Genomic DNA, 17,673 nt, shown 5'->3' with positions numbered 1-17,673 from the left:
GGAAAGGGAGAAGCAGGCTCCCCACTGAGCAAGGAGCCTGATGTAGGGCTCGATTCCAGGACCCTGGGATCATGACCTGAGCCAAAGGCAGATGCTTAACTGACTGAACCACCTAGGAGCTATTTTTCCTGAATTGACACAAGATTTTGAACAGGAATGAAACCTAGTGTTTCTTATGCAAGAAGTACTGTTTGCTGAGTACCTACTAAAATAGCTAATACTTACTTAGCACAATTATATGTCAGCCACTATTACAATTGCTTTACATGCTTTAATTCATGACAACAATCCTGTGAGGAAGTTTGTATTATTTTTATTTTATAGATGTATAAACTAAGCCACAGAGAAGTTAAGTAACCTGTTCAAAGTCACACAGCTGGAGAGTAGTGGAGCTAGAAATGATTAACAATTTGGTGTCAGAGGCCTCCTTCTTAACCATTAGGCCATATTCACTACTAGTTGCCAAATATTGAGTTTTATTTTATTTGTTTATTTTTAAAAGATTTTATTTATGTATTTGAGAGAGAGAGAGAGAGAGATTGAGAGCATGAGCAGGGGGAGGGGCAGAGAGAGGGAGAGTGAGAAGCAGAGCAAGGAGCAGGGAGCAGAGCAGGGAGCCCAAGGCGGGGGTTGTCCCAGGACCCTGAGATCATGACCTGAGCTGAAGGCAGACGCTTAACCAACAGCCACCCAGGTGCCCCAAAATACTAAATTTAATTTAATTTATTTATTTTTAAAGATTTTACCTATTTGTTTGAGATAGAGAGCAAGAGAGAATGAGCAAGAGCTGGGGGGGGGGCGGGCAGAGGAAGAGGGAGCAGACTCCCCACTGAGCAGGGAGCCCAACTTGGGGCTCCATCCCAGGACCCCGGGATCATGACCCAAGGCGAAGGCAGACACCCAACTGACTGAGCCACCCTGGCACCCCCAACATATTGAATTTTAAATGTATTATTTCATTTTTTAAAAGACTTTGAGAGAGAGAGAGAGCACATAGGAGCAGGGGGAGGGGCAGAGGAAGAGGGACAAGCAGACTCCCTGCTGAGCAGGGAGCCTGACATGGGGTTTGATCCCAGGACCCTGAGATCATGACCTGAGCCCAAGGCAGATGCTTCAGTGACTGAGCCACCCAAGTGCCCCTACTATTTCATTTTTAATGTGTGTAGCCCCAACAGATTAATAACTATTGAACTCATTCTATGTATGGGAAAACTTAGACTAAGAGAAATTAAGGAACATGCCCGTGGTCACACCCCAGTCCTGGAGTTCCTGGAATTCCAAAGTCAACCTGCTTTCCATTGCTCCTTGGTACCTCTCATTTTGTCTATAAAGCTCTCTTGTTATGTAGCCATTAAGTTGATCTTTAGTCAAAGGTAAATAAATCTTGTACTCACACCTTTGGAGGAGGAGGGGGTAATCAGAGATAACATATTGACACATATCATTTCAGTCAAAGCAAATAACTTGATATTTTAGTTAATCCATGAGGCTCTTTTATAGGGAAATTTATTATTTTCCTTTTAGAAAATGGCATGGCAGCCCTTTTTCATTCTAGCATCTTAAAGGGCAGAGCTCATACTCTCACATAAAATAGTGGGCTTTTCTCTCCAGTATACTATAAAACACTATTAATTTAATATTTTTCACTCATTTGTCATAAAACAGGCACTATGCTAAGAGCTGGGTTAGAACGGTGAACAAAACAGACGCAGTCTCTACACTTATGGTTGCTTCTATTTTAATGGGGAGGCATACATTAAGAAATAATTTATGAAGTGTGATCATCACTCTGTGGGGAAATACACGGTGATTTGAGAGTGTGTTCCGGGGAACGGGGATAGTAGTCTTGGTGTGCTGGGGGTGGGTATCAAAGACAAGTTCTTCAGGAAGCAAAATTTGAGCCAAGATCTGCAGAAAGCGTGATCAAGGAGGTCTGCTTAAGGGACTGAGAGGACTCTGGGGTGCCCAGAGAATTGGTGAGGGAGGAGAACAGCTCACGTTAAGGTTGAAGAAGTAAGCGTGAACAGAGAGCTTGCAGGGCTCTGTGGCACTTTAAGGCATTTTGCTCTTAGGCCCAAAACTATGGGAATCCTTTGAAGAGTTTCAGCAGTGTCTACTCACAACACTTCTGACAACTAAGATTTTTTTTTTCTTCCCGACACCAAATAGTCAGTGTCTTTTCCCACACCACTTCTTCAACTATCTGATACCGGCTGGATGTGCAACAATTCATTTCAATATGGACGCCATCTACCTGGAATTAGCATCAGCTCCCACAGGTTAAGGGACTTCGTCCCACAAGACTGCTCCCATCACAGACACTAAAGACAAGTCTGGTCCACTCTTCCTTCTGACTGACCAGCTATAAATGGAGGGTTTCCACAACCCCCTCCCGGGTTTGATAATTAGCTAGAATGATTCATGGAATTCAGGAAAAGGGCTTTGCTTACTATGACTGGTTTCTTATAAAAGTTAGAACTCAGGGCCGCCTGGCTGGCTTAGTCAGTAGAGCATGCAACTCTTGATCTTGGAGTCATGAGTTCAAGCCCCATGTTAGAGACTACTTAAAAATGAAATCTTAAAAGGGTGCTTGGGTGGTTCAGTTAGTTAAAGATTTGATTCTTGATCTCAGCTCAGGTCTTGATCTCAGGGTCGTGAGTTCAAGTCCTGCGTTGGGCTCTGTGCTGGGCATGGAGCCTACTTAAAAAAAAAAACTTAAAGAAATATATATTTTTTAAAAGATTTTATTTATTTATTTATTTGACAGAGAGAGAAACAGCCAGCGAGAGAGGGAACACAGCAGGGGGAGGGGGAGAGGAAGAAGCAGGCTCATAGCAGAGGAGCCCGATGTGGGGCTCGATCCCACAAAGCCGGGATCACGCCCTGAGCCGAAGGCAGACGCTTAACTGCTGTGCCACCCAGGCACCCCGTGAAATGTTTTAAAAAATAAAACAAATATTTTTTAAATTACTAAAACAAAGAAACTTTAGGGGCGCCTGGCTAGCTCACTTGGAAGAGCATGCAACTCTTGACCTCGGGGTCATAAGTTCAAGCCCCATGTTGGGCGTAGAGATTACCAAAAAAAAAAAAAAAAAACTTAAAAAAAAATGTTAGAACTCAGAAACAGGGGCGCCTGGGTGGCACAGCGGTTAAGCGTCTGCCTTCGGCTCAGGGCGTGACCCCGGCATTGTGGGATCGAGCCCCACATCAGGCTCCTCCGCTGTGAGCCTGCTTCTTCCTCTCCCACTCCCCCTGCTTGTGTTCCCTCTCTCACTGGCTGTCTCTATCTCTGCCGAATGAATAAATAAAGTCTTTAAAAAAAAAAGAAAAAAAAAAAAAAAAGAACTCAGAAACAGCCAAATGAAAGAGATGCACAGGGCAAAATGTGGGGAAGGAACTTGGAGGTCCCATGCCCTCTGGGTGGGTGGGCCACCCTTCCGGCACCTCCATGTATATTCAGCAATCCAGAAGTTCTCCAAACCCCATAATTCAGGGGTTCTGCTGGAGGTTTCATTGTGCAGGCATAATTGATGAAATCACCCAGCATTGGTGACTGAACTCAATCTCTAGCCCATCTCCTCCCCCCAGAGTTTGACAGGTGGAGCTGGAAGTTCGGACTCTCTAATCACACACGGGGTTTGGGTTTCCAGTGAACAGCCTCCACCCTGGAGCTATCTAAGAGCCCCCCCCCCCCCCCGCACCACCAGTCACCTCAGTAGCATATAAAAGACAGTGTCATCACTCCAGAGCTTCTAAGGGTTTTACGAGCGGCATACTAGGAACTGGGGACGCAGGTTTCATGTGGAAGGATACGCTCAGGTTTCTATTTTTGAAAATACCACTCTGCAGGATGGAAAATGGACTGGGGGAGAGAAATCAAAGTGAGGGTCGATGGAAGCTTGGTCCAGGGGGTGGAGGAAGAGCTGGAGAGAAGAGCATACACCAGGGACAGGCACGCACAATAGCAGGTCGGGGAGGTGGCTTGGATGGTGACGGTGAAGCAGGAAGAGGCATGTCAGGGATAGGTCCCTGGGGCCTGTCTGCGCAGCCGGAAGGCGAGTGTTGAGGGAATCATGAGGTAAGAACTGGAGGAGGACTAGGGTTAGGTGAACGTGCGTGAAGTCAGCGTGCAGCACATTCTACTGAAGGTGGTTGTGAGACATTCGAGCGGAGTGTCAGACAAGCAGCTGGAGATAGTCATTCTCGCAATGACATGCTTCCAGATAGCTCTGGCTACGGATGCTCATCGGATCACCCGGGGACGGGATACAAAGTGAGAAAAGCCGGAGACTGAAGCATGGGCTGATTACCTAGCTCAGGAATTTGACCAAACTGTCCTCTCTTCCAGTCTTGTCATTTGGTCCCTAATAGGTACTGAATAATTGTTTGAAGAATAACATTTGAAAAATATTTTCAGTGATTATTTGGACATCATTCTGGGCTGGTCATAAGAGCAAGTAAGATACCACTGGTTTACTTGCCTCCCTTATTCCCTCTCAATTACACAATTTTTAGGCAGCAGAAAAGAGATAGTGCCAGGAATCATTATTTTGGTGTTTGATTGTAGCACGGAAGAGAGCCCTGACCAATATCTGACCACTAAATTCCACTGCCATTTCCTCTGGGAAAACCTTTCCCTGTCCTCCCCATCTCTTTTAAGGTTCCCAGACCCAGTTTCAATGTGTCTGTGAGGGGCTCTCCCACCCCGACACCAAAGAATTCTTGGACAGCACCTGGGGTATCCAAGAATTCAACTGAATTCCGACACTATCTACCTAGAAATAGCACCAGACTCCACAGGTTAAGGGTTCAGTCGTCCAGGGGGCACCTGGCTGGCTCATTCGGTAGAACCCGTGACTTTGATCTCAGGACTTTAAGTTTGAGGCCCATATTGGGTACAGAGATAACCTAAAATGAAACCCTTAAAAAAAAAAAAAAAAGATTCAGTCCTACAAGACTGCCCTTTGTCCCCCACTTCAGACGCCAGTCACAAACCCCAGCCCTGTTACCTGTGCTTCTGAGAAACCAGCGACAGAGTGGAGGTTACAACTACCTCCCTCTTAGGTTCCATTAATCTGCTAGTGCAGCTCCCAGAACTCAGGGGAACACTTACTTACATCTACCGGTTTACTTATTTATTTTTTAAAAAAGATTTTACCCATTTATTTGAGAGAGACAGAGAGAGAGAGAGAATGAGCAGTGGGGAGGAGCGGGGGGGGGGGGAGGGAGAGAGAAGCAGACTCCCCACTGAGCAGGAAGCCCATGGTGGGGCTGGATCCCAGGACCCAGAGATCACCACCCAAACCCAAGGCAGACGCCCAACAGACTGAGCCACTCCGGTGCCCCAATTTACCAGTTTATTAAAAGGATATAATAAAGGATACGAATCAACCTCCAGATGAGGAGACACATAGGGCAAGGTCCCTAACTAAGGAGCTTCTATCCTCACGGAACCTGGTGGCATGTCCAAGCTTTCTGGTTCCCCAAGTGAGGAAACTCTCAGAAAAAGAAAAAAAAAAAAGGACCAAAAGTTCCAACCCTCTAATCCTGACAGCAGCCCCCACACTCGGATGGAATGCAAAAGTCATCTTCATCGATAAGAAGACACCCATTTCACCTCTATGGCCCTGAAGTATTTTCAGAAACTGTGGATGAAGACCAAATACATCTGAGAAATATATTATATTTGGTCATCTGAACTACCACATATGTATTTCTTATAAATCATTATATAACACACCATCCCATAGAAGAAAATTCCATCTTTGGCTCTCCCTGTACTCAGGATATACTTCCATCATTCCCGTAGAGCACTGGGCCTTTCTTTGTCGATGGGACTGTCTCCCTAGAAGACCGTGAGCTCTTTAAAGGCAGATACGTCGTCTTATTTCATCTTTGTATCTACAGTACGTTGCTCAGCATGAAGTAGAAAGTTCTCAACACATTTTTTTAAAAGAATAAACTTTATCTTTGAGAGCAGTTTCAGGTTCACAGCCAAATGGAGCAGAAAGTGCAGAATTTCCATATAATCCCTGCCCCCCCCCAGGCCTGCACACAGCCTCCCACACTAGGGACATCCTAGACCTGAGCGCTATGTTTGATACCGTTGATGAGCCCACACAACACATCACAATCATCCGAAGTCTGTAGCTTACATTAGAGTTCACGCAGCATGGGAAATGGTACAGGTTGGGACAAACGTATAATGACGTGCATCCACCGTCATAGTGTCACACAGAATAGTTTCGCTGTTCTAGAAACCCTCCGTGTTCTGCCTATTCCTTCCTCCCTTCTCTGACCCCTGGGAAATCACGGATCATTTTACTGTCTCTGTACTTTTGCCTTTTCCAGAATGTCGTGTGGTTGAAATCATACAGTCTGTAGTCTTTTCAGATTTGCTCCTTTCACTTAGTAATATGCATTTAAATTTCTTTCCTATCTTTTCATGGCTTGATAGCTTTTTCGCATTAAATAATATTCCACTGTTTAGATGTACCACAGTTGACTAATCCGTCCACCTACTGAGGACGTCTTGGCTGCTTACAAGTTTTGGCATTTATGAATAAAGCTGCTATAAATATCCATGTGCAGTTTTTTTTTTGTACGGACATACATTTGCAGTTTATTTGGGTAAATGTCAAACAGCATTGAGTGCTGGATTGATGGTAAGAGTAGGTTTAGTTTGGGGCGCCTGGGTGGCACAGCGGTTAAGCGTCTGTCTTCGGCTCAGGGCGTGATCCCGGCGTTGTGGGATCGAGCCCCACGTCAGGCTCTTCTGCTATGAGCCTGCTTCTTCCTCTCCCACTCCCCCTGCTTGTGTTCCCTCTCTCGCTGGCTGTCTCTATCTCTGTCAAATAAATAAATAAAATCTTTAAAAAAAAAAAAGAGTAGGTTTAGTTTTGTAAGAAACTGCCAAACTCTCTTCCAAAGTGACTGTACCATTCTGCGTTCCCACCGACAAGGAATGAGAACTCACATCCCCGCCGACACCACTACGTACTATCTGAATGGCAGAAATACCTTAAATTTGTTTTTCCTCCGTCAGTGGATGGCTTGTATTTATCGGTAAGGTGATGCAAAGCGGCTCAGAGCAAACAATTACTTAGGAGTTTCCCTTGCAAGTGAACTGCAAACTCGAACCTCCAAAACATGGTGAAATTAGATTTAGAAGTAAAATGTAGGTTTTATTTATTTGGCTCCAATTAGTATGCAAAAATACTCTGTTCTTATAACAAGCATACTGTTGGGAGATTAATAAGGACAAGAAAGAATTAGGTATTGATGATACCTGCAGATTGAATAATGAAAGATTTAAAGGAACATTTTGGGAAGTTTATTAATCATTGTTGATTAAATGACAATGATTTGTTGCTTTATATCGTTTGGGAAAAAATAGGACATTAGGTCGCTAATGTTTGCTTATTTGTAAGATGAGCCCAAGTCATAAGTTATGTCTACAATGCTGTCCTTATTCACTTGAAATGCCCTTTAATATCCTACCAAGAAAGCTCCTATTCAATTACTTAAGAACACTTAAACTTCAGAAATTATGAGCTGTTTGAACAGGTTGATTCAATTAAGAGTATACAAAAAACCCATATAACTATTGTCATAAAATTCCTTAAGATTATGCAAAAGCCACATGATCTTCCTGAGGTAGGAATGAAACGCAACCAGAGCTGTTTTCTTTCTACTGTGTGTTATTAAGTGTAATTGCTTCATTCTCGTGATTGCTTTTGAAAGAGAAGGAATCAATCAAGCTTTCACCAAAAGCGGATGCCACTGCATTATGTATGAGGCTGGCAAGGGAAGAGAAGCCTGGGACCTAGAAGGAAACCGGGACCTAAAGCACTTACAAATGGGAGGCTCTCGTGTGTCCACGTCTCCTTTGTCAAGGGGCACGCTGCCTTTGAACATGAACTTCAACGTTATTCACTTCATATAAGTTTCTCGAGTTTATTTTCTAAGATAGGGCAGCCCCTTGCATGTGAAGATGATGCCGACACATTACAAAAATATAAAGACACACTTTCCCTGGGAGTGTTGAAAAGGCCCTGTCTACACTGCCTCCTCAGAGTCGCTTGGGAGTTCACAGCATTCATTTTTGTGATGGCAAAGCAGGATTAGGAGTGTTGATGACGGAAGAAAATTATCCTCTGAATCTCCTGGCTCCTGGGGGTAAATCCTTGGCCTCATGGGTACCAGCACCCAACCAGCTGAGTGAATTGGCCTAGATTCTTTTTTTTTTTTTTCCTAGTTAGAGCTTATTATTTGTTTTTAAATAATCTCCCCACCCAACAGGGGCTCAAACTCACAACTCCAAGATCATGAGTTACATGCTCTATGGACTGAGCCAGCCGGGTGCCCCTGACATTCATGGGGTTTTAAAGCCACGTTAGAACCCAGGTTACCTCCAGCATCGTTCCAGAGCCGTTTCTTATTTTGAAAGCCTTTCCATTCAACCTGCCAGCAAGACCAGGATTCATCAATGTGTAATTTGTTTGTGATCTTTGTAGGCACAGTTCAGCAGGCAGCAGAAACAGCTGGGAAGGGCAGGATACCTTAGGTGGAGAGGAGTCTCTGAGGGAAAAATAAGAATTTGGTAGAGAAAGCATTACTTATTTATTTTTTATTTTTTAAAAAAGAGTTGTTTATTTGAGCAAGAGAGAGAAAGAAAGAGCGAGTGGGGGTCGAGGGTGGGCAGAGGAAGAGAATCTCAGGCAGACTCCCTGCTGAGCCCAGAGCCTGACTCCTGGCTCTGTCCCATGATGCTGCCATCATGACCCAAGTGGAAATCAAGAGTCGGAGGCCTGACAGAGCCACCCAAGTGCCCCCAGAAAGCATCTTTTAATGGACCTTTCTCTAGAGAAATCACATCATCTTCTGGCCTGACAGAGATTTGACTCTAATCATTATAGTTCCATGAAAGTCACAGGTCATTAACAAAAACTGAAAACCCATTTTTCTATAAAAGAGGCATTTTTCTTAAGTGTCTAGTTTCCTTTTTATTCAGAATAATTTTAACGAACTGAATGGTTGAACGTGGACTGGACTGCCTGAACGCGCTCCTTTCTTTCACAGCCCTTAGGAGGATGGAGAGGAGGGAGAGGGAACTCACATTTTTTGAGAGCCTCCTTAGGACCAGCTTCAGGACCCAGTTATTTCCCAAGTTCCTTTAGAGTGAGATGAGGAAAGGCTGGGAGAAGCCAGGCTGAGGATAGGCCTCGTAGTGGGGACTACAGTCTGGTTCAGGCCCTGTCCTTGCTGAAGAGTTGGTCCCTGATAGGAAGGGAGAAAGAGAGGGGTCACTGTACACCTAGAGCAAGTAGTACAGAAAAGTACTTCGCTCGAGCAGCCCTAAGAGAGTGTCCTTCTGTGCTGTGACTGTGTCTACACAGCCTAAACATGCAGCCCAGTGCTAGGAGCTTGGGGGGTCCACAAGGGAGGTTTTTGGAAGTAATTCCTGTTAACATCATTTATTTATTTATTTACTTTTAAAAGGTTTTATTTGAGAGAGAGAGAGCGTGCCCACGCTCAGAGGGGGGGAGGAGCAGAGGCAGACGGAGACCCACCGAGCTGGGAGCCCACTCGGGACTCCATTCCAGGACCCCTGGGATCATGACCTGAGCCAAAGACAGATGCTTCTCCGACTGAGCCACGCAGGCACCGCCCCTCCCCCATTAATGTCATTTAAAGCATGTGTTTAATGTCCGCTGTTTTCACCACTGCTGTAACAGATTTTGATCATCATTTGAGTCCACTTTTTTTGGCCAAACACTGTTGCTGGAATAGAATGATACGAGCATGGGCTGGGTGGTGGGCTCCCACTGCAATTCCACTGAAATATCTATTATTAATATCCCATTAACAGCTCCGAATTTGGTTAATCTCTTAATTAGAAGGCACTAGGCATTAAAGACAAGCTGACCCGAATACAGTTGGCTGTCAGGTGCTAAATGGCGGCCCTGCAGGGGCTCGGCCAGCCAGCACGAGAGGCGGCCATGCCTCGGGGGTGTCCCCGAGGCCAGAGGCAATGAGGAAGACCGTTGAGCGGGAGAGGCTTGCACCTGCTGCCAGACAGCAGTGCGGTACCAGACACCCTGCCTCTGGGGTCAAACGTCTTACTTGTTTTCTGAAGTTAGTAGAAGCCTCAAAACTTGGGAACATGCCCTTTCTCTCTGTCCCATTTTTAGAAAGATGTAGAGGAGAACCTTTAGGAAGGGTTCTCTGATTTTTTTTTAAGATTTTATTTATTTATAAAAAAATTTATTTATAAAAAAAATAAATAAAGGGTGGGGAGGAGCAGAGGGAGAGGGACAGGCCGACTCTGCACTGAGTGCAGAGCCAGACGCCGGGCTCGACCTCACGACCCCGAGATCATGACCTGAGCCACCCAGGCGCCCCGAAAGGGTTCTCTTGCGTAATTTTGTATTAAATTGACTAGGTAATGGAGCAGCCAAGTTCCCCGCAAAAACTTACATGCTAAAGTTTGAGTCTTGTGTTATCATCACTCGTAACAAACGTCATAAATCCGGTGGCTTGCCACAGCACGCGCACCTCAGCCACAGTTCTCTAGGTCCGAAATCGTTGGGGGAGGGGGTTTCGGGCCAAAATCTACGTATTAGCCCAGCAGTGCTCTGATCTGGAGGCTCCGAGGATGAGTCTCTTTCACGCTCATTCAGGTTGTGGGCAGAATTCAGGTCCTGGTCGTCGTAGGACAAAAGGCCCCATTTCCTCGCCGGCTGTCAGCCAGGGGCTATTCTCGGAGGCCACTTTTGTTCCTCCTACGTGGCCCCTCTTCATCTTCAACCCAGCAAGAGGGCGGCGTCCAGTCCTTGAGTTGTTAACCCCTCTGGCTTCTCCTGCTTCTTGATGGAGAGGTCTCCATGATTTTAAAGGGCTCGTGAGGGAGATTCGGTGCATCTGGATAAAAGCCCTTCTCTATTTAACGTCACCTGATCACGGGAGGGCTGGCTCATCGCGGTCGTAAGTCCCACCTGCACTCAGAGGGGCGGGGTTCACGGCCGTTCTCAGCATTCGACTGCCCTAAGTCTTAAAATCGGTTGTCTCTCAAAGGACGGTGAAGAGAAGGGACCGATCAGGCCCACCTTGGGGGGGAGTTGGTTCAGTGCCTCCTTTCCGACCTTCTTGCTGTGAGGATTGGCAAAGGCAAGCTTGACAATCTTGACGGCCGAGGTGAAATGCTCTACCTGGGGCCCGAAGAGGTTGGTGGCTCTCGCCCTCCCCCGGGCATGTGGTCCACTCCTAAAGCCAGGGTCAGACTCCGAGAAAGCGAATGCATTTCCTGTTATTCTCTATCCTCTCTGAGCTCCCACATTCCTGCAGCCTTGGGAACCAGCAAACATTTATTACACACTTACTCGTTCAGCGAAGATTAACTACGTGCGAAGCACTCTGGTGAGCGGTGGGGGTAGAGAGACGCCCCAGGCAGCCGCTGACCTCCCGGGGCTACTAAATGCTGTGACAGGGGAGAAGCTAAGGCTGCAAGGGACACAAAGGAGGAACGTTTCATCCCAAGAGGGACGATGCAGTCAAGAAACTCTTTGGAGGTAGTGAGGTCCAGGGCGAGGCCAGGGTAAGTGGGAATTTCCTAGACAAAGGCAAAGTGCGTGCCAGGGAGCACTCGTGTGCCCAGGGGAGACTGTCGCCAGGAGAGGGAACAGCATGGCTTTGTGGTCAGCTTGGATGTCCGTACTCCATGAAGCTTGAGCAAGCAGAAGATTTGAGGGGACAAGGTTGTCAGACATTTGTTGTAATTAAGTACTCAGACTCTGAAGCCACCTTTTTTTTTTTTTTTGAGAGGGAGAGGGTGAGGAGAGGCAGAGGGAGAGGGAGGGAGAGAATCTCAAGCAGACTCCACCCAGCCCAGAGCCTGATGCGCAGCTGGACCTCACAACCCCGAGATCATGACCTGAGCCCAGATCAAGAGCTGGACGCTTAACTGACTGAGCCACCCAAGCGCCCCCGCCTTCTGTCTTTTTAAAAAAACTGTGATAAAGACACGTCACATAAAATTTACTATTTTAACCATTTAAAAGTGTTCAATTCAGTGGCATTAAGTCCATCTGCAACTATCTAGTGTGCAAGCATCACCACCTTCTAGTTACAAACTTTTTCATCACCCAGATGGAAATCTGTACCAATGCAGTACTCACTTCTCATTTCCCCCTCTCCCCAGCCTCTGCCCCTGGCCACTGCTGATCTGCTTTCTGTCTATGGATTTGTCTATAGTGGACACTTCATACCAATGGAATCATACACCACGTGGCCTTTTGTGTCTGGCTTCTTTCGCATCACATATTTTTTTTTTTTTTAAGATTTTACCTTTTAAATAATCTCTACACCCAGCGGGGGGCTCGAACTCACAACCCCGAGATCAACAGCCACGCGCTTCACCAGCTGACACGCTAGGCACCTCACTTCACATAGTGATGTGAGGTTCATCTGTGGCGGAGCAGTATTCCATTCCACCTCATGGCTGGATAATGGTCCACTGTATGATACACTGCAATTTGTTTATCCATCCATCCACTGATGGACGCTGGATTGTTTCCATCTCTTGGCTTTGTGAATAGCACTGCAATAAACATTTGTGTACAGGTTTTTTTTTTTTTAACATCTGTTCTTAACTCTTTTGGGTATATACCTAGGAATAGGATTATTGGGGCATGTTTCACTTGTTGAAGAAACAACGAATTGTTTTCACAGCCACAGCACCATTTTATGTTCCCGCCAACAACATGTGACGGTTCCAATTCCTCCCCAACCCTGTCTTTTCTGATCCTGGCTCTACCACCCACCAGTTGTTAAACCTTGGCAAGTCTTTAACTTCTCTGTACCTCAGTTTTCTCATCTGTAAAAGGATGAAAACCATGGCGTGTCCTGTGGCAGGTTGTTGTGAGGATTACACACAGTCAATATGCATACTTTTGTTAATAGATATAGGACAGTGTTTGGCATGAATTGGTTGAACCATGTGAAATTGCTGATGGACTGCTAATTGGTGTACAGAGAAGGTAATTTTATACGACTCAAGCTAATAACAAGCAGTATAGAGCAGTTTGGTTTAATTAGGTAAGGGCCAGGGAAACAGTTCATCTTTTGCCTAAGACTAACAGGGCCCTCATTAAAGGGTTTCAAATAGGACAGTGACATGATGATATCTAGCAAATAGATTGAAAGGTTGGTGGGGGAGAATTGAAAAAAAAGAAAGAAGGAAGTGAAAGGTAAGTCTGCATGCGGTCCGTTGGGAGGCTGGTGCAGGAATCCAGGTGAGATGTAACGGTGGCAGTGAGGGCGAAACTCAGGAGCTGTAACCAAGAGCTTTGGAAGGTAAAATGGACAGGGAGGGTATACTGACCAGTGGTGGGATGATACTGCTTCTGTTGGTTTTATCTCTGAAATACTGCTCAAACACTGTTGGTTCACTCCATCTCGGTTATCATGACTGCAGTCCAAAGTACGTCATCTCTCAAGTAGCCTGCCACAACGATATCCTAATCAACTTTCCATATCAATTATTATTTGCATTCCATTTTTTTTCTAATCCAATCTCCGTATTGCGAAGTGTTATTAAGAAAGTACTTCAGGGGGGCCTGGGTGGCTCAGTCGGTTGGGCACCCTACTTTTGGTGTTGGCTGATGTCCTGATCACGAGATGGTGGGATCTAACCCTGTTTGGGTTCCCTGCTCAGCATGGAACTCTCTAAAATAAATAAATAAATAAGTGATGCCTGGGTGGCTCAGTTGGTTAAGCATCTGCCTTTGGCTCCAGTCATGATCCCAGGGTCCTGGGATCGAGTCCCGCATCGGACTCCTTGTTCAGTGAGGAGCCTGCTTCTCCCTCTCCCTCTGCCTCTGCCTCTGCCTGCCCCTCCCCCTGCTTGTGTGCACTTTCTCTCTCTGATAAAGAAATAAATAAAATCTTAAAATAGGGGTGCCTGGGTGGCTCATTTGGTTAAGTGTCTGCCTTCAGCTCAGCTCAAGATCTCAGTGTCCTGGATTCGAGCCCAGCATCATGCTTCTCCTTCTGCCTCGGCCTCTGCCCTTCCCCCTGCTCATGCTCACTCTCAAATAAATAAAAAAATCTTTAAAAAAAAGTCTTAAAATAAATAGAAAAATAAATAAAATCTAAAAAAAGTACTTCAGCTATACAAAAAAGGAAAAAGAATAATGTTTATTCATGTATGCTGCTCATATAGTAAAAAATAAAACTGCACATAGCTATGTCCCTCCTGTAACCCTCCCCAGTCATATTCTCCTCTCCTGGTAATCAAATGTTACAGATGGAGAGGTCACTACCACCCTGAGTTTGGTATTTATCATTTTCTCACATCTTCATGCGTTTACAACATTTACATGTATCCCTATGTGTTTGTGTATTTGTACATTTTCTTGAATATTTTTTTGCTTCACGTAGAAGAAATCACATTGTGTGTATTCCTTTGTCACTGTTCCCCACCCCCGCCCTACTTAAACTCAAATCTGTGTGACGTTTTCATGCTGAAACATGTTGTCCTGTGCATTGATTTTCGGTGCAGAGGAATCTTCATTGTACAAGTATGAAAAATGACAGTTATTCTATTCAAAAGGCAAATCTGATCATGTCAATCTCCTGCTTAAAATACCTCAGCAATTTTCCACTGCTCTGAGGCTGAAGACAACAATCCGTCCTGGCTTGATTTCAAGCTCTTTCTGGAGCCAATGCCTCATCTTAAGCCCCTTGTCTTCCCCTCCTATTAACTAACTCCACTCATTCTTCACATCTCAGCTCAAATTTACTTCCTTGAGAAAGTTAGCCCCACTCTCTCTACCACACCTGCCAGATCACTTCTCTTACGCTTTCCTAACACAGCAATCTTTCCTTGGGATGCCTGGGTGGCTTAGTCGGTTGAGCGTCCGTCTCTTGATTTCGGCTCGGGTCACGATCTCAGGGTTGTGGAATCAAGCCCCGTGTCAGGCTCTGCTCAGTCAGGAGTCTGCTTGAGATTCTCTCTCTCTCTCTCTCTGCTCCTCCCCTGCTCACCTGCGTGTACTTTCTCTCTCCCAAATGAATACATAAATCTTAAAAAAATAAAAAGAAAAACCTAAAAAACGCAGCAATCTTACCTTTATAGCACCCGCCAGAACAAACAATGACATGGTTTAATTAATGTTAGTCTCTCCCTCCCCAAACTGGAAGCTGGTGGAGGCCATAGCTATTTTTGCTCATAACTGCATCTCCAAGAGTTCCTCCAAGAGTACTTAGTCAGTGTTTAATAAAATTCAGCTGAATGAATGAGAAGAAAAATAGGTACTGAAAACCTTTTCCTGCCTAGTAGGTGTATTTTCCCATTTAATTCTACTAAATTAAAACTTATTAAATACTGTCAAAAGAAAAATTTCCACAGACCAATTTACCGATCTAGTAGGTTTTTACTCAGTGATTCATGAATTTGGGCAGCATACAATCTAGCAGATAGAAAGGCGCTCTGAAGAGCCGTAGAAGGTGAGAGATTTTATAGACCAAAGCTGAAAGGAAGAGGAAGTTACACTAGGCCCTTGCTGATTGGTTAAAGCAGGACTACTTTTGGGGAGCCTGTCTGGCTCAGTTGGTGAAGTAGATGACTCTCCATCTCAGAGTTGTGAGTTCAAGCCCCACTTTGGGTATAGAGATTACATAAAAATAAAACCTTTGGAAAAAAAAAAACCAAAACACAGCAGGACTACTTTCCTTACATGGAAAGGGGTAAAGGGAACTTTAGCACCGGGTTGACCTGGGTCGTCTTCTTCTGGGAGAGCTGAGTGTAGGAACTTATTAAGTTTTGCTTTGCTGCTATAGGCTTAGCATGAGCAACTCCATCTTGGGTCTACTCTACATATTTTAATAACACATATTCCAGAATTTAATTTCAGACCAGATGGGGTAGCCGGGACTAGATACACCCTCCCTTTGTAAACAACTAGAAAACTGGACAAAGTAAATGAAACAACTCTTCTCAGACACTGGACAACAAACACTGCGGGACTGTGATCCCTGAGGGGAGGGAAACAAATGAGGCAAGTCCTATTTGTCCTGGGGATATTTTTCTGGCCAATGATGCGGGGAGGGAGATTCCAAGCAGAGATAGCACTGGATTCAAAAGAAGGAAAAAAGGAAAAAGGACTAAAGAACAGATAAGACAATAGTAAACAAACAGTAAGATGGTAGACTTAAACTCGACCATATTGATAATTACATTAAATGCTGATAGTCAAAACAGTCCAATTAGGATGCAGAGATTGTCATGCTGAATATAAAAGCAAGGTTGGGGCGCCTGGTTGGCTTAGTCGGTAGGGCATGGGACTCTTCATCTCTGGGGTTGTGGGTTCCAGCCCCACGCTGGGCATAGAGATTACTTAAAAATAAAATCTTTAAAAAAAAAAAGGCAAGTTCCAATGATTGGGCCGTCTATTAAGAAATACACTTTATGTATGTATGTATGTATGTAAACCTAATGCCCAACGTGGGGTTTGAACTCACAACCCTGAAATCAAGAGTCAGTGGCTTTGGGGCGCCTGGGTGGCTCAGTCGGTTAAGTGTCTGACTCGATTTCGGCTCAGGTCATGATTTCAGGGTCATGGGATCAAGCTCCTTATTGGGATCTGCACTCAGCGTGGAGTCAGTTTGTCCCTCTCCCTCTGCTTGTCCCCTGGCTTGCCCTCTCTGTCAAATCAATCAATCAATCAATCCTTAAAAAAAAAAAAAGTCTACCGCTTCACCGACTAAGCCAGCCAGGGGCCCCAAGAAATGCACTTTAAATATGAAGACACATAATTGTTAGTAAAAGGGTAGAAAAAGATACTAGGCAAACACTAATCATAAAAAGCTGAAATTGCTATATTAACGTCAGGCAAAGTGGACATCAAGACAAGGAATTTTATTAGTGACACTTTATACAATGACAAGAAGTGAATTCATTGAGGGGCGCCTGGCTGACTCAGTCAACAGAGCATGCAACGCTTGATCTTGGGGTTGTGATTTCAAGCCCCACATTGGGTGAGGCGCTTACTAAAAAAAAAATTAACTTAAAAAAAAGTGAATGCATTGAAAAGACATAACAATCCTAAATACGCTTGTGTTATAACATTTTTTTCTCCTTCTGGTCCTTGCTCCCTTCTGTCTCTAATTCTCATATCCTTATTATTGTTTCCAGAGTTTTACCTTCTTCACTTCCTTTTCCTTTCGGATTTCTTCTACCTCTATAAAAGGAGGTAAACGGACCATAGTTCATATATCATTTCCGTAAAGTGTATATGTGTTGATTGTCCTTTCGGTTCATCCATAGGAATCTTATGAGAACCGATTACTGTCACTTAGAAAGCAATCACAGACCTCCTGTACGTTTTCCGGAACATTCTGGTCCAGATACTATTAAGGTCAAAGCCTAGTGCCTCTTCAGACCTGAGTATCTGGGGACAAGATAGATTTATACTATTATTTAAAAAAAAATAGGGTTGGTGTGATTTAAAAATATAACTCTGCACCTTGTCTATACAATGTCTTATGAGCTGTCCCATCGGCAATCAAACTCCTTGGAGTTTCAAGTCGCTTATGTTGCTGTTCCTGAGATTTCCTTGGAGAGGATACACTTACTGCATCGAATCCCACTGGACCAATTTACAAATAACTTTC

At 44.8% G+C, this 17,673-nt stretch overlaps 1 long non-coding RNA gene across 1 annotated transcript in view; it reads right to left on the bottom strand.

The window, feature by feature from the left end:
* Positions 1 to 14,013, bottom strand: part of LOC113257400 (uncharacterized) — a 34,148-nt gene extending 20,135 nt beyond the window's left edge. The window contains exons 1-3 of the long non-coding RNA XR_003316949.4: positions 10,480 to 14,013; positions 9,119 to 9,279; positions 8,412 to 8,580 (exon numbers count right to left, since the gene is read on the bottom strand). This is a non-coding gene — a long non-coding RNA (uncharacterized LOC113257400). The remainder of the gene's footprint in view (positions 1 to 8,411; positions 8,581 to 9,118; positions 9,280 to 10,479) is intronic.
* Between the last annotated feature and the right edge of the window lie 3,660 nt (positions 14,014 to 17,673).

The sequence above is a fragment of the Ursus arctos genome, unplaced genomic scaffold (genome assembly GCF_023065955.2).
Source record: "Ursus arctos isolate Adak ecotype North America unplaced genomic scaffold, UrsArc2.0 scaffold_26, whole genome shotgun sequence".
In the NCBI taxonomy this organism is placed as follows: domain Eukaryota; kingdom Metazoa; phylum Chordata; class Mammalia; order Carnivora; family Ursidae; genus Ursus; species Ursus arctos.
Note: the sequence above shows the minus strand (reverse complement) of the source record. Positions and strands in the feature narration are given on the sequence as shown.